This window comes from Felis catus, chromosome B1 (assembly GCF_018350175.1).
Source record: "Felis catus isolate Fca126 chromosome B1, F.catus_Fca126_mat1.0, whole genome shotgun sequence".
NCBI lineage: Eukaryota > Metazoa > Chordata > Mammalia > Carnivora > Felidae > Felis > Felis catus.
In genome coordinates, this window is record NC_058371.1 from 168,096,957 (window position 1) to 168,121,912 (window position 24,956).

Below are 24,956 nucleotides of genomic sequence, written 5' to 3' on the forward strand. Positions count from 1 at the left end.
ATTGTCCCTCTCTTCTTCTCCTAAGTTGCAAACCAGTTGAAGTGATATGTAAGTTAGACAAATGGCGATCAAAATGTTCGTTTTATCGTTGGTAAATCTGAGTAGGATAATACAGTTTACATCTGCGTCACAACCAGTCTTCCTGACACTCTTCCCGGAATTAATTTTACTCACCCAGAACTCCAGGCCACACCACCCATGTTAAACTCATTTCTGCCTCCCAAATAGCAACCTGGAGGGTCAGAGTCTGTTCTGTATGCTTAGCCCAAAGAAGCAATCTTGTGTATCTCGACAGAAAAATGGGAAGAAAGAGAAGAGGGAGGGAGACTCTTTCAAACCATTAACCTGTTAACTGTAACTCTTTCTTCCTTGAGGAGGAGCAAGAAGGTATGGAAGAGAGAGGCGTAAAGGATCCCTCCCATATTGTTCCTCTTAGGAATACAGTGGAGATTCCTTCCACTGTATTGGATTGTTGAAGCACAAGGCAAGGTGAATAAATGTTCACCCTCCCCCCTCGCTATTTAGCTATATTCTCTTTCTTTTTTTTTTTGTTTTATTTTGTTTCTTCAGTATCTTCCAAAGGACCTGGCCCTTTCTTTTTGTCCTCCCTGCACACACACACATATATATCAATGTGTACCGTCCAGACAAATTTAAACACAATATCCCAGGTGGGGAAGAGTAATTGTGGGTTGTTTTTTTTTTTGTTGTTGTTGTTGTTCTTTTTGTATATATAGCCTCAAAATTACATGCTTACAAATGCACAAATGAAATACTATCAACTCACAATTATTAAAAACTCTAAAAGAGATGGGAAGAAATAAACACTGCTTCCAAAATGGAACTCTTTTTAAAGTAATATACTTGATTTCAAAACGAACTCCTCCTCCTTTTCTCCTTGATTCCTTTCTGAGTGGGGGCTACAACCACTACCCACTGAGTGGCCAGCAATCGTGGAACCAACTTGGATTCCCACTGATACCTCACCCTTCAAACTCCAGGAGGCTGACCTTTCCAGCCTACATTATGGCCACTCACACTGTAGCCTCCCACAGGGTTCTGGCAGTGGGGTGCCCCACAGGATGTTGGGAGAACTGGAGAATAATGAGGTCTGGGTATTGATTGTGCTGGCTCCCTCTCTCACGGGCCCCATGTGGGCGGTGGCTGTGTTCTTGGACCTGGGGCCAGAGCCCCTGCTGGGCAGCTCTCCTCTCCATTGCAGGCTCTTCCCAAGCTGAGGTAGCTGCACTCCCCTCTTGCCCTTCAAGTCTGGAGACAGTAAAGATAACCCTCCGTTGCCAGCCATGTAGTGCTTCAGCATCTACGTGGGGGGTTCCCTTTTTTCCCACTCAACCTTTGTCCATAATCCCTTCATTAACTTCTACTCCACCAACACCTTCGACTGCCCTGTGTCCTGCGATGACCTTGATTCATACAGGAAGCCATTGTAATAAAGAGGAACTGTGTATAAAATCAAAACCTAGAATACTTAGGGGATGTTTTGGAGAGAATTGATTCATTAGACTCTTTGGATAGATACGGACATATGCCACACAATTGAAATATGTATGATATTGTTTCTCTATTACATTTGGTATAGTAATTAAAATAATGTAATCACAAAATACTTAAAACGATTTTGACAGCAGACTGAAAGCTATTTGGTCCATTTCATCAATCTATTTATTAATCTACCCTTATATATGATGATAACTAAGGATCTAAACCTTAGTTTTGCCTCTTACTTAACTAGGTGACCTCAGACTGACTATTTAGCTCTCCTAGGTCTCAATTTTCTCATGTACAAAAGGTTTTGAGGGTTGAGTGAAATACTGTGTATAGAAAACTTAGCACACTGCCTCACAAGTTTTAAGGGCTCCGTCATTTTTCTATTATTATTACTAGCATAGCATTATCACTACTATTGCTCAACAGTGGTCAACCAACTCATGTTTTGATTCAATGACTTTGTGGTCATGATTTGTTATAATTAGAATTGGACAGCAAGCCAACATCACTGTCTGCTTCACAATTTTTCATAGGTTGTATTCATTCTTTACGCCATTGCTCCAGACTAAACTCATCTGCTAACTCTGTCATTAAAGGAAATGCCAATCACAACTGAGCCTGAGTCTGTCTTTTCTAGAATATTCATTTTTTAAAATATTAATTTTTAACGTATTTTTCCCTGAACAAGAGTGAAGTCTTTATTCTTGTTAGGTTCACAAAGAAATGTAAGGGCCGTGTGGACACAGACTGTGTCTGTAATATTCCCTACTCTTTCCCAGCAGGGCCTGGCATATGTGGTCTTTTATATGTTCATGGACTGAAAGGAGGTAGGGAGGATAGGTAACAGGAGCGGCTTTCCGTTCTGCGCTCTCTCTCTGAGAGTCAGAGCAGAGACTAGTCACAACCTGCTGACTGCCCTTGACCAGGACTGGACTCCTCTCTGCTAACTTTGCCCATCCAGCTGACACTTACAAATAATATTAGAGAAAAAAGAGCTTCACCTTTCTTCCATTCATCCTAAAAAGCTTCTCTCAGCTCTCTTCTTTGATACCCGTTTACCCAGGGACACCTGCTGAGGCTATCCTTGTCATCTTCAGAACTCTCCTGGAGTGTAGCTTCTACTACTTTATCAAATGGGGCCAGCTCTGCCCTGAGGGTTTTTCTTCACCTTCGAGAATAGACGGGAGCCTCCTGTTGTCTCCATCCTACCTCCCACTTGTCCATGCCCAGACACTAATCACACTTGATTTTAATTATTTTCTGTATTCTACAGAAGCTCCCCGAGATCAGAAACCATGACTGTCCTCAGTCGTAGATACCACCGTATCTCAGTCCCACAGCATCACTTTCCTAATCTATAAAATTCAGACGTTGTTAAGAGTGACTCTCTCCTGGGTTGTGTTGAGGATTAAATGATGCTTATACACAAGGGGCTTTAAAATAGTTCCTGCCACATGTTGAGTGTTATGCAGAAGTGTTAGCTTTATTATTAAATCAGTTAGCCTTATTGTGGTGATAATAGTTTAAACTTTATTTTATAGGAGAGAAATGTGAGGCACAGAGAAATTAAACAATTTTCCCAAGGTCATAATGCCAGTAGAAAATAATGTATAAATCAATAGGAAAATATTTGAAGTCATCGTATTTACACACAGACTTTTTATAGAAATGCTCTACGGTGTGTTTATGTCAGTAATACACAATATTAAAGAAACCCCGATGCTTAGGAAAAAAATACATAAAATTCTTAAACAACATATAAGATATGCTTTTTGCTTTTTAGAAACTAGAAATCTTGCGGTAAATTGTGTTCTTAATCTAAATGTTGACAACCTTTGATATCCCACCCCAAGATACAGAATTTATATGAAAAATAAAACAAGGTCAAATCAACATAGTATACCTGACATTTCCATATGACAGTAACCTGGTTTCTATCCTTCATTTCATTGTATCTAAACCTGGGGGCAGTGGTATTTGCTACATTAAAGCAAGTTTAATCTTAATGAAATCGGGGATTGACAGATTCAAATGCTGTCCTGATTGCTGAGTGGTAAACAACCCAGTGGAACTGGAACACCACGCAGCATTGAGATGAATTAGGAAGCTACTTGAAAAAGAACAGATTATATTTGTGATTATTAGATTCCCAGAAACAGAAACACTCTGAATTGAAATTAACGATAAAAATGGTAAAAGAATTGGTCTTTAGTAAAATAAGATCTTGAGGCTTTAAGACACTGAAAAGACAGAAAATATTCAGGCGAATGAAAAAAACTCGTAAAATAAAGAACCCAAATCATAATTGTGTAAAGATAACAACTGAAATGAATAGGAAGGAAAACACACATATCTTTCTTTCTTTTTTTTTTTTATTTTCTCTTTAGAAAGAGTTTTGTAAGGTAAGCACCTAAATGATTCAGCTTGCTTCTAGAAAACAACGAAACAAAACATTTTAAGCCCAAACCAAACAAATAAAAACATTAGCTAAGCTAGTATCCTTTAATTTTCTTATTTAGGTTTTGCACTTATGTAATAGTACCCAACACAGTTGCAAAGGTCAACTCATGCTATAAGATTTGTAACGGGAGTTCCCTGTACCTTCCCCCACTTTCCTATTCCTCAGTTTAGCTCCTCTGAGGCAACCATATTCTACTTATTTCCTCGCTTATTAATTACATCATTTACCTCCATGTTTCAATGTAAATGTGTGACACCATCTCATTTAAATAATTAACTAAATCAAACAGGCACAAACAATAATGGAATGAACCTGTATTCCAACTTTAGAAATGAAACACATCAGCCAGAGTTGGACTGCCCCTTCCCCGAGGGTAAAACTAATACAAAGTTTCTTCTTCTATTATAGAAGGACGAATACTGCTGAATTACTTTTTTTTCTGTAAATTGAGTGGAATGTTATGGCCACTTCATTCTCTGGCTATGCAGCTACCTTGACAACTGTGGTATGCTAATGACTCTCCCAGTCCTTCCAGTCAATCAGACTCTGTGCTAAGTGGACTGGATCTATGACAGGGCAGGTGACATGATGGAGCAAATGGAGTGGAGAGTGGCTTGAGTCAGCTCTGCTGCTGAAATTTTTGACAGCTCCCCTAACCACTCCAGTCATTAATAATGGAGAGGTGAGATCTGGGCCCTGGGGAAAATAAAGCAAGACCTTGAGAAAGTAATCAGTAAGAAAGATAATGAAGGAATGTTTAGGCAAGATGAAAGAGCCTTTTAGTCTAGAAATAGTTGTTCCTGAAACTGCCTTTTCTGGATACCTCAGCAGTGAAGTGACCACTAACACTCATCTGGATATTTTCAAAAAATAAGTCTCACTTTAGATGTATTGAGTCAGAGTTTCTATGGTGGAGGCCTAGAAATTTGCATTTTAACCAGCACACCCTCTCCTCAGATGATTCTAATAGATACAAAAGTTTGGGAAGTAGTAATAGTGACAATATTATCCAATTTCAAACTGCTCACTTCATTTTGTACATACCCGAAGATCCTGAAGAGGTTTCTCTTTTGTCCCTTGACTTTTACAGCAACCACTCTCATTTCATTTCTGGAGTCACTACCTAGAATTAACCGGGTAGTGACTTGTTATTCCATCAAACAGACACAGGAAAAGAAACAGAGAGAGAGAGAGCCAGGAAAGAGAGAGAAGAGAAAGGAAAAGAGAAGGGAAAAGAGAAGGGTAGAGGGAGGAGAGGCGGGGCGGGGCGAGGCGAGAGACTGATTCATTCCAAGACAAATTTTGTATAAGAAGTTGAAATTAAAAACATATATAGCGAATTGTTTAATATGCCTTTCTTATACATGAGAAACATTAAAATGGCTATCAGTGGGGTGCAATATTGGTTTTTTAATGCTTCTAAGATAATTCTGAAAATATTTAAGCTACATATACGAAGATAACATTTCATTTTGGTCAAATATAGCTTCATCATAATTGTTTGAAAAAATAAGATAAAGGCTATGTAGTATTTCAAATAAATGAACTAAAAACCAAGATCTAAGCATCGACCAAGTCAGTACTGGTAAATGTCACACGTGATTTTATACACATTTTATTACAAATAACCCCCTTCCTGGAGTTGAGTGTTCTGCCTCAATATCTCAGGCTTATAGTGTTTGCTAATTATAGTGTTCTGAATTGATTTTCCTTAAATACCCATTTAATGTCGTTATAGCTTGGATTAAAACAATTATAGAAAGACGTGAAAATCAGAGATAGGGCCTGTGTGGGGACAAACTGGGTGAGATATAGGATCCTTTTCTATCCTACGTATGAGACAAGTCACATGGCAGCTGGGGGATAACTGGGATTATTGAATAGCGACCAACTCTTGGCTCAGGTGTTTGGAATCCAATGTAATCAACTAAATGTGCACATCTGAGTTTGTCATTACCACTTAGCATCTCTGTTGCCCAGTGGAGGAACACTAAACAAACAGAAAATTCGGAACCAAATTTATAAATTTGCAAGCAAAATCAATTTTTTCAGGGTGTTTGCTTGGAACTGCCTGGCACAGATGACCAGATGGGTTCAGAAACCACTCTCTTTCCCATCCATTATGCTTGAGAGTCTGGATATTCCCAATTGGTAGCTGATGAAAATGGTATGTTCTAATAAGATCTCTAAATCCTGAAGATGAGCCTTGAATGTTAAGAGATTTTAATGGCAAAGCTGAACTGAAAGTTTGGCTCAAGAATTCCCCAAGAGAATGAACACTCCAGAGTAAAAGGAGCATTTTTATACTGAATTTTGGGTGCCTGCTGAGAGGCTCTGAAACATCCTGCTTTCTGCTATAGATTTCTGCTAGTCATTGGGTCCCTCCATCCTTAAAGAATCTTTTTTTAGAAATACTTTAGGAGGAGTTAATTCATAAAATCTAATGAAATCCCTTTTAAATAATGTTTCTTGGAACACAACTTTGTAATCAGGTGACAAGAAATGGTGAAGTCGGTACTAAATAGTATGATTTCTTTTGTATTAACTATATGATGGACAATCTTGCTAATCATGCTTATCATAATTATTACCCCAATATTACATTTTATGTTTATCTTATCTCATCTGCTTTGAATTAGTAAATTGAATTTTATTTGAATAATGTAACTTCTATAGTCTCCCTAACTATATAGTAAAGTCCTTGTAGGTAGACAATGGCCTTAATCTCTTCTTTATCAACTATAGCAAATAATACTACACCATGTATATCTTTAGTAATAATAATAAAATAACACCGGCAAGTATTTATATGGCATTTACCATGTGCTGGGCATACCTCTAAACACTGTATGTACAATTCATTCAATCAGAGTAATGATCCAGTGCCATAGGTATTAATGTTACCTCCATTTTGCAGATATGGCAATTGAATAACAAGGAGGCTATTTATTCACTTTGCCCTCATTCAACGCTATGAAGTGACCAGGCTGGTTTTGAAGCCCAATAAGTTTGGCTTCAAAATCTATGTATTTTAAATCCAGACAATGGCAAGAAGTTTGAAACTATTGGATGACTTATCTGACTAACTTTCCTACCTTCTGTAAAGCAAAAGGAACAATCATTCATTCATTCATTCATTCACCAATTGCTTCTTGAGGCCCTGTGAGATATGAGTCACTATGCCATGCATGGAGCGACCAAGGCAAGAAATGAGTGATCCTAACACCCTGCCCTGATGTAGATTATATTTTAAGGAGAGACACAAACAATATGCCAAACTACACTATGAGGGGGTAACAGTGGGCAATAGTGGTGCTTTAGGTTTGTTGACAAAGAAAGACCTCTCTGAGGAAGTGACAATGAGAATAAAAAAGAAAGAAAAATCCAGATATGCAAAGAGTAAAAACAAAATTTACTGTCTCACATTTCTGGAGGCATGAAGTCCAAAACCAAGGTGTCAGTGGCTCCATGCTCCCTCTGAACCCTATAGGAGAAAGACCCTTCCTTGCCTCTTGCAGTTTCTGCTAACCTCAGATATTTCTTGGCTTCTGGAAGCATTACTTTAATCTCTGCTTTATCTTCACATGACATTCTCCTTCTGTGTCTTCACATCATCTTTCTTCTGTGTGAGTTTATCTTTGTGTCTGACTTTTTCCTTTTTATGACACCAGTCATATTGGAATAGAATCTACTCTACTGACCGCATTATAATTTGATTCTCTCTGTAAAGACCTTATTGCCAAATAAGGTCACATTCTGAAGTACTGGTGGTTAGGACTACAACTTATCCCTCTATTTTGGCTGAGGGAGGAGGAGCACAATTCAACCCATGACAGTTTCTAGAATTGTATAGCCACATACTTTCTAAGACTATCATGTATTTGGAGTAGAGACCATCTATGAATATTACCATCACCTCAAGGATATTGTCTCTCTGGAAACATTCACTGAGTCCATTTCCTCCTGTGTCATCCAAATATCAATCTTGGTATTACAGGGATAAGAAGATTCTGAGTGCTTTACTCAGAAAAATAATTTCCTGAATAACAAATTCAAAATTAAATCCAATGCAAGGATTTTTCACTCATCACCACAGTGGATACAAAGAGTATTAGGAGTAATGTCAAGGATATTATCAGAATAGTAAAATGGGAAATAAAGTAAATACAAAGACACATAATAAATACCTGATAGACCATGTTCAGAACCTAATAATAGATTTTTTAAATGCTACAAAGATTGGATGAGAAATAGTGCTTATTTGAATAGTAGGGTAGTATGGAGATGTGCCATGAAAGATGTTTAGCAGAGACTGCTAAGTGCCCATCAAATATTCGTGCTCCGAAATGCTCACGTAGACTTTTTGCTGAGGAGTAGATGCTTAACTAGGGACTGTATTTCTCAATTTCTCTTGAAATTATGTGGGGCCATATAACTAGCTCTCACCAATGAACCGCAGGCAGAAGCAAGGCATATGGCTCCTTTGGGATTAGGAAGTGGTGCCCCTTCTCTACCGTCTCTTCCCTTTCTGTTGGCTGGACATTAATGCCCGGGTTGACCTTGGATGGCTTGAAGATGGGTGGTCTTGAGTAACTTTATGATGTAAACTACCACTTTCACCATACCTCACCCCATGCCACTGATGAAGAAACACCTATATTGAACTATTATGGGAACAAGAAATAAATTTTAATTGTGTTGTCACTAGAGTTGAACAGTTTGTCTGTTTTAAGAGCTAACATCTTAATAAATGCTGATGGATATCATTGAAACGGCAAAGAGAGTGGCAGAAAGAGAGGCTTTCTGGTACAGGGAATGGCATATGAGTAAAGGCACAGAGAGGAGAAATCACAAAGGAAAGAGACCAATTTGGCCGAAGCACCTCTACTGAGGTGTAATTGGAGATAAGCCTAACTAATTAGGCTTTTATCATATAATGGAGGCTTTCAAATGCCAGATTGGGTTTTTTATATTTAATTCATAAGGTAGTGGAGGTCTGTGGAGAACTTGAGTGTGGGTGTTATATATTCAAAGGCATTTTAGAACACTTTTTCATATTTATTTAAGTATACCATGTCTCATTAAAGAAAGGATTATAGCAACCTTTGAAATATTAATTTAGCAGTGATGTTTAAGAAAGATTGGACTGAGGAAAGAGAGGAAACATAAAAGGGTATTGCGATACTTTAGTCTAAATCAGGGATCTGCAAATGTCTCTTAAGAGCCAGATAATAAATATTTCAGGCATGTAGGCCATGGTCTGGATTGCAGTTACTCAACTCTGTATTTGTAGTATACAAACAGTCATAAACCATACAGAAATGAATAGGTATAGCCATGTTCCAATAAAACTTTATTTACAAAAACAGTTGAAAAGCCACGAGGCTTTAGTTTGTCCACCTCTGGTCTGGATGGAAGAGTAACAAGGCTTCAAATATGGGGGAACGGACTGGAAGGACAAAAGAGTAAAGACATGTAACACAAGAGAAAGCAATCAAACAGAACTTGCAGAGCTAATGTAGCGCTTTCAATGTTGACTCTGTAAGTAGCATACCTCATTTCTGCTACTACTAGACTAGGATCTCTGTGAAGTAAAGGCTCAGTTGTATTCATCTTCATATTGAGAACATACAAAGTAGCCAATGAAATATTTACTTAATTAATTGGATAAATTTTGACTTACTGAATATGTAGAGTGAGGAAAAATTCACAGAGACCCAAATGTTTCAGAGTGTCTATTAAGCTTGAGTTAATGTCAATACTAATGTCATTATAGGAAATATTCTTGACGTTTACAAGTTATTTAGCCCTTCCATACCTGAATGTCCCAAAGGCATTTCAAAATTAGCAGGTACAGATACCACATTTTATTTCCCTTCCTCCTTCAGCCCCAAATCTAATCTCCTAGGGTTCTCCATTTTCATCAATGTCTTTGCCATTTATCTAGTCAGTAGAAACAGAAATCCTATGAGCCATCCTTGTCTCCTTCTTTAGAGGAATGCAACTTGGGAGAAAATGTCCTGTAGATCCTACTCCTGAATTAAATTTATAAAAAGTCCATCAATTCCTCTCCACCATCATTCTTCATATGGATTACTGCAGAACATCCTTGATTCCAATAATGATACCCTCCTTACAATCTCTACATAAATCTGTAATTTTCTATTGAATTTGTAATAAATCCATACTCCACATCACGACCCGCAAGTACATCCGTAATTACTCCCGTGTTTATATGTCCAACCGAGCATCCAGGCCACTCTCTACCTTACCAAATAGCAACCAGTCATTGTTGCTATCATTTCCTAAAAACTCTCAAGCTCTTCTTTGCCTCCAGGTATTTTTGCTCTCCTTTCTTTCTGGTTCTTTCCTCCTCTGTTTGCATGTTAGGCAAGTATAGTGCCTTTGTGCTTGGTCTGCCAAACTAGGATACCCAGAATTTTCTCCTCTGCGTAGATACCAGTTAGCCTTGGACCCAAAATGCAATTTGTATGAGATTCAGAAAGTGGAAAGTGAAGCGGCAGCCATGTTTTTTTTAACTCTCTGAATGATGATGCAGAACATGAAGACCTCTGGCATCTCACTGATATAGTGGCTGGTGTTTAGGTATGTGGCAGCATCCCAACCCACAGTTCCCCTAGCTTTGGCCAAAGCTCCAACCTTAGCGTCTCTGGGTCCCAGGCATATGTGTGTAGCTGTGGAAACATGGGCTGCTATTCCTGTAGGTTACCTACAGGATCAGGGTTGGAGTTCTTTCAAGACAGACCCAGTTTTAGTAGTCCTTGTTTTCCTTTGTCCCTGTAGGTTCCATTTTGTTGTTGCTTTCATCTACATTCAGCTTCCCCTCATGACTTCCAATCTTCATGATTTTAAGGCAACTTTAGGTTCCACCCTGCAAACAGAGTTCAATAGGCTGCCTGTACTGTCCCATCAGCTCCCACACTCACATAAGGGGTAACCCCCTTTAAGTTGCTATAGAATTATGAAGGCGGGAAATCATGAAGGAAAGCCTAGGGTAGATTCCATAGATCCAAGGTTAGGGGTCTGGTATATAAATCCAGGCCCTATCCCCTCTAACAGACACATGATGGAGACCAGTTCTGCACAGAAATTTCACGTAAAACTTTCAGGATGAACCTTTCTAGCTTATACACAGATAACAGCAGCTCTCCACTCTATGTCTATTCATTTTCCTATGTTCCAACTCACAGACCCTTTTTGGACAATCTGAAATAATACCTCAAGATAGATTTAACAATTCCTCATAGAAAATGCTTTATATCTTATGTTCAAAGCCCTGCTTATTTTCTAGTCCCATAGAGTTAAGTGTCTCTAGCATGTTATCTCTCTGACCCTTAATTAAAGATTCTAGCTTATTAAGAAATGGACTTATATTGAGTCTTAATTTAAAAAATTGAATAATTTCACTAGGGATTTTTGAAAAATTCTTTATTTTTGAGACATAAATCTCATCCTCCAATAAGAACCTCCAGTTCAAAATTGAAGTCTCCAAAAATTATTTCAATTTTAGCATGCTCTCCACAGTTTTTTTAGTCTGGGTCCAGTTAAGAATCAGAAACCATAAATCACTTTAAACAGATTTAATATGAAGATTTATTAAATATGATAGAAGAATAAGTATAAAAATGTAGTAAGAACTCTAAAAAGTAACTCCTTAAGGCTGAGAGAGGGTGTCTAAGGAAGGACACAGTTGGAATAAGCCCCTTCCTCCTTGTTATGGGTCAAATTGTGTCCACCTACATCTTGAAGTCCTGATCTCCAGTATCTCAGAATGCGTGACCTCATTTGGAATAGAGTTTTGCAGATGTAATTAGTTACATTAAGATGAAGTCATACTGGAATGGGATGGGCCCCTGATTCAACATGTTGGGTGTTCTTATAAGATGACCATGTGAAGACAGAGACACACAAGAAGAATGCCACGTGACAATGAAGGCATATATTCGAGCAAAGCTGCTGTAAGCCAAAGCAGGTCAAAGATTACTGGCAAACTACCAGGAGTTAAGAAGAGGCCAGGAAGGATCCCCCTACAGGTTCCAGAAGGAACATGGATTTCCCAACACCTTGATTTCAAACTTTTAGCCTCCAGAATTGTGAGATAATAAGTTTCTGTGTTTGTAAGCCTCCCAGATTTTGGTACTTTGCGATAATAGCCCTAGGAAACTAACACACTCCCCAAATCTGATATCAGACCTCTTTGAATAAGGTGAAATTGCAGCCGCAGGATGGAGAAGTTGCTCAGAAAACAGTCCCCTGTGGCATAGATGAGCAGAAGCTGGTGGGTAGGTGTGCAGAGGATGTAGGGGCACCAGTCTGGGCATGAGTCCTGACTCAGGCATTGTTCATGTTAAGAGGGCAATAGCAGTGACATCTGCAGTGCCTCTCTGGCCACATGGCTAAGACAGAGCACCCCTGGATGTCCCTTCACACACACATGCACACACATACACCTGATGGACCATGGGTAGAAGCAAGGAAAGCAAAACAGAACAAACTAGAGCTCCTCCATTCCTCCTGTGGAATCCCCCCTACCACCACCCTGAGCTAACAGTTCTGAACATTATATCCATTGTAAAGGAGAAATACTCAAAATGCTTAAATAGTCCAGTCTGTTTTTACAAAGAAGGTACTAAGGGTGAATTTGGAACTATGAGGCAATAAACCGATAACTGCTACAGAGCCCTTTTGGTATGTTGGTAGCATTTCAAGGACAGTCGTGGAACTCCTGCTGACATTTGTACACTTTTAAGTCCAGCATTATGCGCGCGCGCGTGTGTGTGTGTGTGTGTGTGTGTGAGAGAGAGAGTGTGTGTGTGTGTGTGTGTGTGTGTGTGCTGGCTTTTGATCCTTAGGTCCAAAATCTATTGCGTGTCTCCCAAAATAGAACAGGCAGAAAGCCAAGGAGCTCGTGGTCTAGGATGAGAATGGTAATATGGTCAAAAGCCTTCAACCAAAAGTAATTTCCCAAACACTGTGAATGGATGTACAGTCCGTGTTTAATTTTCATTTTTCATCTTCAGTTTGTTTTTCTCATGTACTAGAGGAGTGAATCCTTCACCCCAAATACTTCTGAAACTTTCCAACTTTGATCCCAGCTCCAAATAACTATTGTTCTTCCCCTTTGACTTCATTTGTCTCTGTTTAGAATTAAGATGCCTCAAAGAACTTTGCATAACAAGGCACATCCCCTTGTGGAGTCAAAATCAAACTGCTCCTAAGTGGATAGCACGAGCAGAATGTCTAGTATGACCGACTTCATTTTGATGATCACATCTTTATTAAAGAAATGGAACAGGGGCATGGAGTGGTGTTTGGGGTACGATCGGGAGTAGAGTATGGTCTTGCCTTCCACCACACCTTGTCACTAGCCACACCTGAGTTGACTCTTCAAGGATATTTCTTATGCGTCTTTTCATCAGTGCCTGTTTTACTGCTACTGCATCCTAGGTGTTAGATAATGTTACGTGTACCCTTCACAGACCTACTTGTACCTACTCCCTATTGTAGAAAAAACAAGTGAATATTTCAATGTCACTCTGGTTATTTGCAACCTATGAGGATACCCCTATGTTCCATCTCCAAAAAAAAAAAAATCCAAATATCCCTTTTTTTCTATAGGTCCCTACATGGTAGCCTCTCTTTAAAACATCACCATTTGGGGATTAAGCTATATAAAGGGGGGACCTGGGTCCCCATTAAAATTCTTTTAACCTCCTCTGCCTTGCCATTCCACTATTACTTTTTAAAAGAAATGGGCATGCTGTTTTATAACACTTGTCATGGTACTATTGATTGAATTTGTGAGAGTACATAGTCTTTCAATACCGGTTTCCCTAGGATAGTAAATAATTTAGATCCATCACATTGGTGGCATGGCCTCATTCTCTACCAGCGCATCAAATGCAGGCATTCCCCTACATAGTGTCATACTAGATACTATTATGTTATCAGTCATCACTGGGAATGCCCAGTCCCACAAGGAAATCCATAGTACAGCTTAGAGATTTAGGTACAACAGACAAGTAGCATTTTATATCTAGCTTTATGTATTCTTTCAAACTGCTACAAAAGCTATATGGCAAGCTATTAAGAATTTATCTTTTAACTTAGATAAATATGGGATAAAATTCTGAACTCATCTTGAATCTAAAGGCAAGGTTCAAGGCGCAATATCAATAAACAAGCAGTAAAGCCAGTGGAATCATTGATGAAAACATTTTGTGTACCAGATGTGCTTCTTTAATTCATGTATGTAAAACCTTTGTGCTTTCCTTCAACACGAATGCAGAAACCAAGTCTTGCAATTGCTTACACCTTCCGTATCTTTTTTACACTTCGATTTTGACTACGTAAACACCCAAATAATAGTTTTCACTTGCAGGAAATAAAGTAACATTTTTATATTTATAAATTACACATTGTTTTGGTCTGAATCTTATAGATAATTGGCCTTTGACCAAATGTTTAAATCATCCTAACTTTATTTTCATGGATGTAGGTCACTGTTGGAAACATCACTATCAACTTTATTTCTGTACAGATATGGTGACCAAAAATTGTGTGTAAACATCACTACCATGACAAATAATTACAAAGTGATGAATTTTCTAGGGCCACCGTGATAAATTACCACAACTGGATAGCTTAAAACAACAGCAATTTATTCTTTCATTGTTCTGAAGCCTAGATGTCTGAAATCAAACAGCCATGCTCCCTCTGAGACTCTGGGTAGAATCTTCCTTTGCTTCGTCCTAGCTTCTGGTGGTGGCCTTCAGTTCTCAGCATTCCTTGACTTACAGCTATGTAACTCCAGTCCCTGTCTTCATCTCCATATGACATTCTTCTTTCTGTGTCTTTGTGCCCAAATTCTCCCCATAATATAGGGACACTGATCATCAGATTAAGGATCACCTTAATAATATGACCACAACTTAAGATGACCAATCTTAAGTTGATTCGATTGGCACGGACCCTGTTTACAAATAAGATCACATTCGAGGTATCGAGGTTAGGACTTAAACATATCTTTTTGGGGGGTACCTAACTCAACCCACAATATAAACTAAACATTTGTCGTTGTTTTTTTTTTTTGCCTCATGTTGGCATTCCTATTTGCTTGAGGTGATCGGAATTTGACTTGCAACGTTTAAACAACTTGTACAAATAATCTAATTAATAAAATCATGGAGTGGGCATAAACTCAAAAATCAATTGTGATCCATACTATTAAAGCCTTCTTCACCAAGAGTGTTTTGCGATTTGGTTGATCTGTAACACTTCCTGAGGTTGCTGAAACGAACCAGTGTTAGGGTCATGTTTGGGTGATGGTGGATGAGCCAAGAATGCATGGAGTCGTGCCCTACAGGATGAAACAGTGGACCATGGCACTGTGAACAGAGGAGAATGAAATTGCCCGTCTAGGCACGTTTAGGAAAACACAGTTCCTGTGTTATGAAAGCCAATGGCCACTGAGCCTTGGCTGTGGTTTTGTGAAGCAGACAAAGTGTAATCATTATTTAACTCAGAATCTCACGTTTTCTTGTATCTCTAACGCTTGTTTCACTTGGCTACCCTGACCCAGAAAGAGTGGAAGATGGGGCTCGAGGAAGGAATTTGGGGAAGGTCTTTGACTTAGAGACAAAAACAAATACAGACATGATGGTACTTCATGTTTCTTGCCTTTTGAAACTAGTTCAAATGACTCCTACCCACTTCCATGTTGGTGCTAATGTTTTGTTGTTTTTGTTGCTTTCCGTGGATATTTCTCTTCTGGCCAATAATAATTGTCTACGTACAAACTTAATAGTCCCTTTTTTTCCTGTATCCCCTCCTTATTTGGAGGGCAGTAGATCATAATCTTTGTGTCCTGTCATTTCATTAGACTGCTTCATTTATTTTGCAGGAGTCTTAGAGATTCTTAGGGAAATGATCTGTAGGTGGTTGCACCAGGAATCTGCAGATTAAAAAGTCGCTTTGCTAATAAGGATAAGAAAACTGAATTGTGAAATTCCAAGATGTGTCTACTGTTAATCCTTATAAAATGGCAAATTCTTTCTAGTGTCATCAACTCTAGTTCAGAATTGCCACTCAGAAAAATTTAGTAGCAGAGGTAGTTTTCGCCAATACTAATTTCCTGCTCTGTGCTATTTTCTTTCATTCAGCGTCTCTCCGTATAAAAATCGAAAATGCCTTTTGGCTAAGTGAATGTTAGCATTTGTCTCTTTCTGCACTTCACCGTCTTATCAACCTGAGTACTTTTTAAAGCTGTGAATAAGACATGACACTGCCCAGGCGACCTGCTTCTAGTTTTATATTCCAAGAAAGACATATCAGTTTAGGCAGGCACCCTGCTCTTTTCACATTTGTGGGTTCTTTCCTTTCAGGAGAACTAGAAATATTAATACTGGCCTACTAGTTTCCAAAAGCCCCTTTGTATTATATAATTCTGGATTCATTAAATCTCTGTATAAGTTCAATGAAGCATTACAAATTGGGAAGATAACCAGATCCTCAAAGCAGTCCTGGGCTAAAATCTATGACCAGTTCTATGTAGCATTTTCTGTTACTTCTCTAAGAATCTGAATTAAGGATTTCACTTATTTAAAAAAAATAACGTTTGTTTTTGAGAGAGAGAAACAGAGCATGAGTGGGAGGGGGCAGAGAGAGAGGGAGACACAGAATCCGAAGCAGGCTCCAGGCTCTGAGCCATCAGCCCAGAGCCCGACGCAGGGCTCGAACTCACGGACCGCAAGATCGTGACCTGAGCTGAAGTCGGACGCTTAACCGACTGAGCCATCCATGCGCCCCAATGTTTATTTATTTTTGAGAGTGAGAGAAACAGACAGACAGTGTGTGAGAGAGAGAGCGAGACACCGAATCCGAAGCAGGCTCCAGGCTCTGAGCAGGCTGCACAGCTGCAAACTACGGAGACCATGACCTGAGCCAAAGTTGGATGCTTAACCAACTGAGCCACCCAGACGCCCCTAGGGACTTAACTATTGACCTCCTAGTTAAATATCATAATCAGAATATATAAACCTGAAATTTAAATGTGTTTAGCTTTCCGGGCGTGTGGGTGGCTCAGTCTGTTAGCGTTGGCCTTCAGTTCACATCGTAATCTCGTAGTTCATGAGTTCAAACCCCATGTCTGGCTCTATGCTGACAGCTCAGAGTTTGGAGCCTGCTTTGGATTCTGTGTCTCCCTCTCTGTCTACCCCTCCCCCTCCCCTGCTCTTGCTCTGTCTCTCTGTCACTTTCAAAAATAAATAAGCATTTAAAAAATTTTAAAAAAAACCTCTTAAATGTCTTTAGCTTTCAACTAAAATTGACAAAAGTGTTTCCATATAAAAATTATAAACTATTTTTAAAATTTTATCTAAAGTTAACTAAGTAAATAATTCTATTGTTTATGTAAATTTTGCTTAAAAATGAATTATGACTCATTAATATTTTTAATTGAAAAAATCCTAAAAATAAAACAAGTTTATATCTGGGTTATGATATTTATTACTTTATTTGATAAATAGTTTAGCTTAGATTTAATATTACACTGGTAAATATTAATTTGTACAGCAGCGCTCATATTACTATTATGTATGGGTAATTAAAATGCATGATTTCCATTATAAGCAGAACTGAGAAGGCTGTTGATTAGGAGAAGACTGCATTTTTGTATACTTCAGACACTACCCCAAGCAGAAAGAGAAGAGAGACCAGGTAAAGAAAGTAGGAACTGAAGGGTTCACATGGATCATGTTGAGTCATAAACAATCACTGAACAAGTGTTGATTTTTAGAATTCACTTGATATTCAAAAGGTAAAGGGATAAAGGGATAAGGGCAATACCACTGCCTAACTGCAGGGATTTTCCAGTCTAAGGAGACAAAATTGATACTCATTACAAATAAATAAACCATAAAAATGAGTATAAACTAAATGATGATGAATTGGATAGTTCAGATTATGCTACACTTTGAGTTCAAAGGAGCTGATAATAACGGACTTCATCAATGAGATCCCATTATACTTTTATAACAGATGGAAGAAATATTGGAATTAGAGCTGGACATCATATTATAATGCCACCTTTGCCACTTTTTACCTGTATTACTTTAGAAAATTTGCATGACCTTTCTTTTAGTTCTTATCTGTAAGATGGGTTAGTTCCAGGACTTGATGTTTTTGTTGTTGTTGTTTTTGTTTGTTTTTTTGTTTTTTTTGTTTTTTGAGAGAGAGAGAGAAAGCAAGTGGGGGAGAGGGTTGGGGGGAGGGAAAGACAGAGAAAGAGAGAGAGAGAACCTTAAGCAGCCTCCATGCTCAGTACAGAACTGGACGTGGGGCTCTATCCTACACCCCTGGGATCATGACCTTAGCTGAAGTCAAGTTGAACACTTAACCCACTGAGCCACCCAGGCGCCCCAGGAATTGTTTTGTTGTTGTTGTTGTTGTTGTTGTTGTTGTTGTTGTTGTTGTTGTTGTTTTATAGCAGTAAAGCCTACTATATATTCTAAAGAATATTCTAAATAATAATCTTTCTACAAGAAGATCATTGATAACCTACCATAAATAATAATTTAAAGACTTTTGGACTTCCAGGGAAATCCCCAAGGGTCAAAAAAGGAAGGAAGAGGAGAAGAGGGAGAAGAGAATTTGGATAGTCTCTATAAGCCAAATATAGCCAAGCCCTGTATGAGGGCAGACACCAATAAGGGAACTGAGATAGCCAAATTGGAAAAGAAGGATAGACTGTATTATCACAAGTCAGGGAAGCCAAGCTGATATTCTGCATTAGTCTAGGGCTGATAAAGGTAAAAAGTGTCAATTTGGGAAAACCTGGAACAAAGTAAAAGGAAACCCAAATTCTCTTTGCAAGAAAGTAATTTATACAGTTAACAAAATTGATAAACCCCTAGCCAGATTGATCAAAAAGAAAAAGTAAAGGACCCAAATAAATAAAATCACGAATTAAAGAGGAGAGATCACAACCAACATCACAGAAATACAAACAAAATAAGAGAATATGATGAGCAATTATATGCCAACAAATTGAAAAATCTGGAAGAAATGAAAAAATTCCTGGAAACATGAAAACTATCAAAGCTTAAACAGGAAGAAATAGAAAATTTGAACAGACCCATAACCCGTAAAGGAACTGAATCAGTAATCAAAAATCTCCCAACAAACAAGAGTCCAGAGCCAGATGGCTTTCCAAGGAAATTCTACCAAATATTTAGGAAGAGTTAACACCTTTTGAAGCTGTTCCAAAAAAACAGAAATGGAAGGAAAACTTCCAAACTCATTCTACAAGGCCAGCATTAGCATTACCTTGATTCCAAAACCAGACAAAGACCCCACTAAAAATACAAACCAATTTCCCTGATGAACATGGATGTAAAAATTCTCAACAAGATACTAGCAAACCAAATCCAACAATACATTAAAAGAATTATTCACCATGATCAAGTGGTATTTATTCCTGGGATCCACGGTCGGTTCAATACCCACAAATTAATCAATGTGATATATCACATTAATAAAAGAATAAGAACCACGTGATCCTCTCAATAGATGCAGAGAAAGCATTTGACAAAATATAGGATCATTTCTTGATTTAAAAAAACCCTCAAGAAAATAGAGATAGAAAGATTATACCTCAAGATCATAAAAGCCATATATGAAAGACCCCTAGCTAATATCATCCTTAATGAGGAAAAACTGAGAGCTTTCCTCCTAAGGTCAGGAACATGAAAAGGATGTCCACTCATCACTGTTATTCAAATGCCATTGGAAGTCCTAGCCTCAGCAGTCAGACAACACAAAGAAATAAAAGGTATTCACATCAGCCAGGAGGAAGCCAAACTTTCACTCTTTGCAGATGACATGATACTTTATGTCGAAAATCCGAAAGACTCCACCAAAAAACTGCTAGAACTGATAACATGAATTCAGCAAAGTCGCAGGATATAAAATCAATGCACAAAACCTGTTGCATTTCTATACACCAAAAATGAAGCAGCAGAAAGAGAAATAAAGGAATCAGTCCCATTTACAGTTGCACCAAAAACCATAAAATACCTAGAAATAAACCTAAACAAAGAGGTGAAAAATCTATACACTGAAAACTAGAGAAAGCTTATGAAAGAAATTGAAAAAGATACAAAGAAATGGAAAAACATTCCATGCTCATGGATTGGAAGAACAAATGTTGTTAAAATGTCGATACTACCCAAAGAAATCTTCACATTCAATGCAATACCTATCAAAATAACACCAGCATTCTACACAGAGCTAGAACAAACAATCCTAAAATGTGTATGGAACCAGAAAAGACCCCGAATAGCCAAAGCAATCCCGAGAAAGAAAACCAAACCTGGGGGCGCCTGGGTGGCGCAGTCGGTTAAGCGTCCCACTTCAGCCAGGTCACGATCTCGCGGTCCGTGAGTTCGAGCCCCGCATCAGGCTCTGGGCTGATGGCTCAGAGCCTGGAGCCTGTTTCTGATTCTGTGTCTCCCTCTCTCTCTGCCCCTCCCCTGTTCATGCTCTGTCTCTCTCTGTCCCAAAAATAAATAAACGTTGAAAAAAAATTAAAAAAAAAAAAAAAAAAAAACCAAACCTGGAGGCATCATAATTCCGGACTTCAAGCTGTATTACAAAACCATAATCCCCAAGACAGTATGGTACTGGCATAAGAACAGACACATAGATCATTGGAACAGAATAGAGAGCCCAGAAATGGACTCACAAATGAATGGCCATCTAATCTTTGAAAAAGCAGGAAAGAATATCCAATGGGAAAAAGGCAGTCTCTTCAGCAAATGGTATTGGGAAAAGTGGACGGCAACTTGCAGAAGAATGAACCTGTACCCCTTTCTTACACCATACACAAAAATAAACTCAAAATGGATCAAAGACCTAAACATAATACAGGAATCCATCAAAATCCTAGAGAAGAAAACAGGAAACAACCTTTTTGACCTCAGTCACAGCAACTTCTTACTTGACATGTCTCCAGAGGCAAGGAAAACAAAAGCAAAAATGAACTATTGGGACCTCATCAAGATAAAAAGTTTCTGCATAGTGAAGGAAATAATCCGCAAAACTAAAAGGCAACCAACAGAATGGGAGAAGATATTTGCAAATGACATATCAGATAAGGGTTAGTATCCAAAGTCTATAAAGAACTTATCAAACTTAACACCCAAAAAACAAATAATCCAGTGAAGAAATGGGCAAGAGACATGAATAGATAACGTTTCCAAAGAAGACACACAGATGGCTGACAGACACTTGAAAAGGTGCTCAACATCACTCATCATCAGAAAAATGCAAATCAAACCACAATGAGATACTACCTCAGAACTGTCAGAATGGCTAAAATTAACAACTCTGGCAACAACAGATGTTGGTGAGGATTCAGAGAAAGAGGAACCCTTTTGCACTGCTGGTGGGAATGCAAACTGGTGCAGTCACTCTAGAAAACAGTATGGAGGTTCCTCAAAAAATTAAAAATAGAACTACCCTATGACCCAGCAATTAGGCTACTAGGTATTTATCCAAAGGATACAGAAATGCTGTTTCAAAGGGGGCACATGTACCCCAATGTTTATAGCAGCATTATCAGCAGTAACCAAAGTATGGAAAAGAGCCCAAATGTCCATCGACTGTTATATATATATATATATATATATATATATATATATATATATATATATATAGAATATATTATATTCCAGTAATAATGGAATATTACTCAGCAATCAAAGAGAATGAAGTCTTGCCATTTGCAACAATGTGGATGTAACTAGAATATATTAGGCTAAGTGAAATAAGTCAGTCAGAGAAAGACAAATACCATATGATTTCACTCAGATGTGGAATTTAAGAAACAAAATATATTAACATAAGGGAAGGGAAGCAAATATAATATAAAAACAGAGAGGGAAACACACCACAAGAAACTCTTAAGTACAGAGAACAAACTGAGGGTTGCTAGAAGGATATTGGGTGGGGGGATGGGCCAAATGGGCAAGGGACATTCAGGAGGACATTTGTTGGGATGAGCACTGGGTTTAATATTTAAGTGATCAATCATTAAATTCTACTTCTGAAATCATTATTACACTATATGTTAACTAACTTGGATTTAAATTTTTTAAAGTAAGAATAAAAAGTAACGAAAAAGTTTGAAAAAAAGAAAGTAATTTATAAAAAAAATGTATATTTCAAGTAGAGAGAAAATCATTCTAGCAGAAAAGCTCAATAGCATAGAAATTATCCTCTGCATTCATATGTATATATATAGTTAAATATAAAAATGACAATATCTAAATTACAGAATTACAAAAAGTTAAAAATAGACACTACCAGCTAACAATAGCACGTACTTAGAGAGGGTGATAGAGTTCAAATTTCTACTTTCTTGGGGCGCCTGGGTGGCGCAGTCGGTTAAGCGTCCAACTTCAGCCAGGTCACGATCTCACGGTCTGTGAGTTCGAGCCCCGCGTCCGGCTCTGGGCTGATGGCTCAGAGTCTGGAGCCTGTTTCTGATTCTGTGTCTCCCTCTCTCTCTGCCTCTCCCCCGTTCATGCTCTGTCTCTCTCTGTCCCAAAAATAAATAAACGTTGAAAAAAAAAATTAAAAAAAAAAATTTCTACTTTCTTGTTTTGTTCAAGAGGGTGGCCAAAATATTGATCAAGCTTAGGCCTGAAGTCTAAAGATGTTACATATTTGTGGTAAAATTTCATACTAAAAAGAATAAAAACAGAGATCTCAAATTTATAGATCTCAAATTAGTTGAAGAAAAAAATATGAAATCAGAATGAAAATATAATTTAAAATTTCAATCAATAAAAAAAGAAAATGAAAGAAACGGATGAAAATGAAAGTGAAAAAAATAAAAATTGAAAAGTAAGAGGTTAATAAAATTTCCAGCTAAAATTCACCGATTTTCAGTTAAGATTAAAAAAAAATCCAACTAAACACTATTTACAAAAATCATTTAAAACATAAGGAAATATAAAATTTGAAAGTAATGTAATGGACAAAACAAATACTAGGTTAAGTCTAATAAAATTTGTATCTTTTTTAAACTTCAAATGTTTTATTTTGAAATCATTGTAACATCACATGCAATTGCAAGAATGGTGCAGACAGCTCCTGTGTACCCTTCATTCTGTTTCTTCCAGTGATAAACGTTTTTTTATAATTGTAGTTCAATATCACAACTGGGAAATTAACATTGAGGCACCCATTTGACCTAACTTATATCTTACTGGTTTTATGTGCACTCATTTCCCTGTGTGTGTTTATTTCTATGCAATTTTGCCATGTGTGTAGGTTTATGTGACCACTACCAGAGTCAAGACACAGAACTATTCCTTCACCACAATTATCCCTCTTGCTGTCTTTTGATAGCCACACCCTAACCCCTATCTCTAACCCCTACCAAACATCAGCATGTTCTATTTCTATAATTTTGTTATTTTAAGAATGTTATAGGGGCGCCTGGGTGGCTCAGTCAGTTAAGCGTCCGACTTCAGTTCAGGTCATGATCTCACAGTCCGTGAGTTCGAGCCCTGCGTCGGGCTCTGTGCTGACAGCTCGGAGCCTGGAGCCTGCTTTGGATTCTGTGTCCCCCTGTCTCTCTGCCCCTCCCCTGCTCATGCTCTGTCTCTCTCTGTCTCAAAAATAAATAAAAAACATTAAAAAAAATTTTTAAGAAGAATTTTATATAAATGTAATGACAAATGAATTTTTAAGCCCACAAATATATTAAGTAAAAACAGGAATACTATAAAATTATAAAAATTTGAATTTATCAGGAATATATAAATACTATAAAACTATAATAATAAAATACAAGAAAAATAAAATAATAAAATAACTGGTAAGTATGTAAAATATATAAATAAAATGCAGAATTTTACAGATTACCTTATGGGAAAATTTCCACTTTTAATTATATTAAAGTCAAATGGACAAAAATAATTAGTAAGCTAGGAAGATGGAAAAATATGACATTATCTTACAAAGTTAAATTATTCCCTCTTGTAATATATTCTACAGACTTTGTACATGTGTGTACTAGAAGACATTAGTCCGAATGCTCACAAAAGCAATGTTCATATTTGCAAAAAACTGGAAACTACTCCATCATACACTGATGGAAGGATAGACACACAATGGTATAGTATACAGCTGTGAAAAAGAATTAATTTCAGCAACTCACAACATGGCTAAATCTTAGAAATATACTATTAGATTGAAAAAAGACTAATAAAGTAGGACAGCATTTTCAGAAAGCTCAAATATAAGAAAACCCAAAGCAAATATGTGTGTGTGTGTTCATGTGTTCTAAAACTATTTTTTCATTTTTTTTCAATGTTTATTTATTTTTGAGAGACAGAGAGAGACAGAGAATGAGTGGAGAAGTGGCAGAGAGAGAGGGAGACACAGAATCCAAAGCAGGCTTCAGGCTCTGAGCTGTCAGCACAGAACCCAATGCGGGGTTAGAACCCACTTGAGCCAAACTCAGATGCTCAACTGACTGAGCCACACAGGCTCTCCCTAAAACTGTTTTTTAAAAATAACGTAAATTAATTTAAAAAGTGAAAGATAATAGCTAACTTTAGGGGAAACTCGGAGAAATGACATCAGAGAGAAGCCACAGGTTTTATGAGGGACACTGGTGAAGTGTTACTTTTTGAGTTTGGTAGTGTGATCACAGTTATTTGCTGTATTATGTTTCATCACACAACACATACATTGTATGCGTTTTTGCATGTATGACAGAGTATGTAATAAATATTTAAGTAAATAAAATGAGCCTAATAATATTCCCCCATATTATGATGGTATTTTAAAGATATTTTAAGGATATACGGAACTAATGTAAGAGGAAACCGCTTTGCCAAATATAAAATTGTTTACAGACATCAGACAGAATCATAATGAATACAGTTCTGCT

The 24,956-nt window shown here is 37.7% G+C and overlaps 1 protein-coding gene across 1 annotated transcript in view; it reads left to right on the top strand.

Moving 5' to 3' along the window:
* Window positions 1–24,956, top strand: part of KCTD8 (potassium channel tetramerization domain containing 8) — a 254,648-nt gene that overhangs the window by 199,579 nt on the left and 30,113 nt on the right. The gene's annotated exons all lie outside the window — the stretch shown is intronic.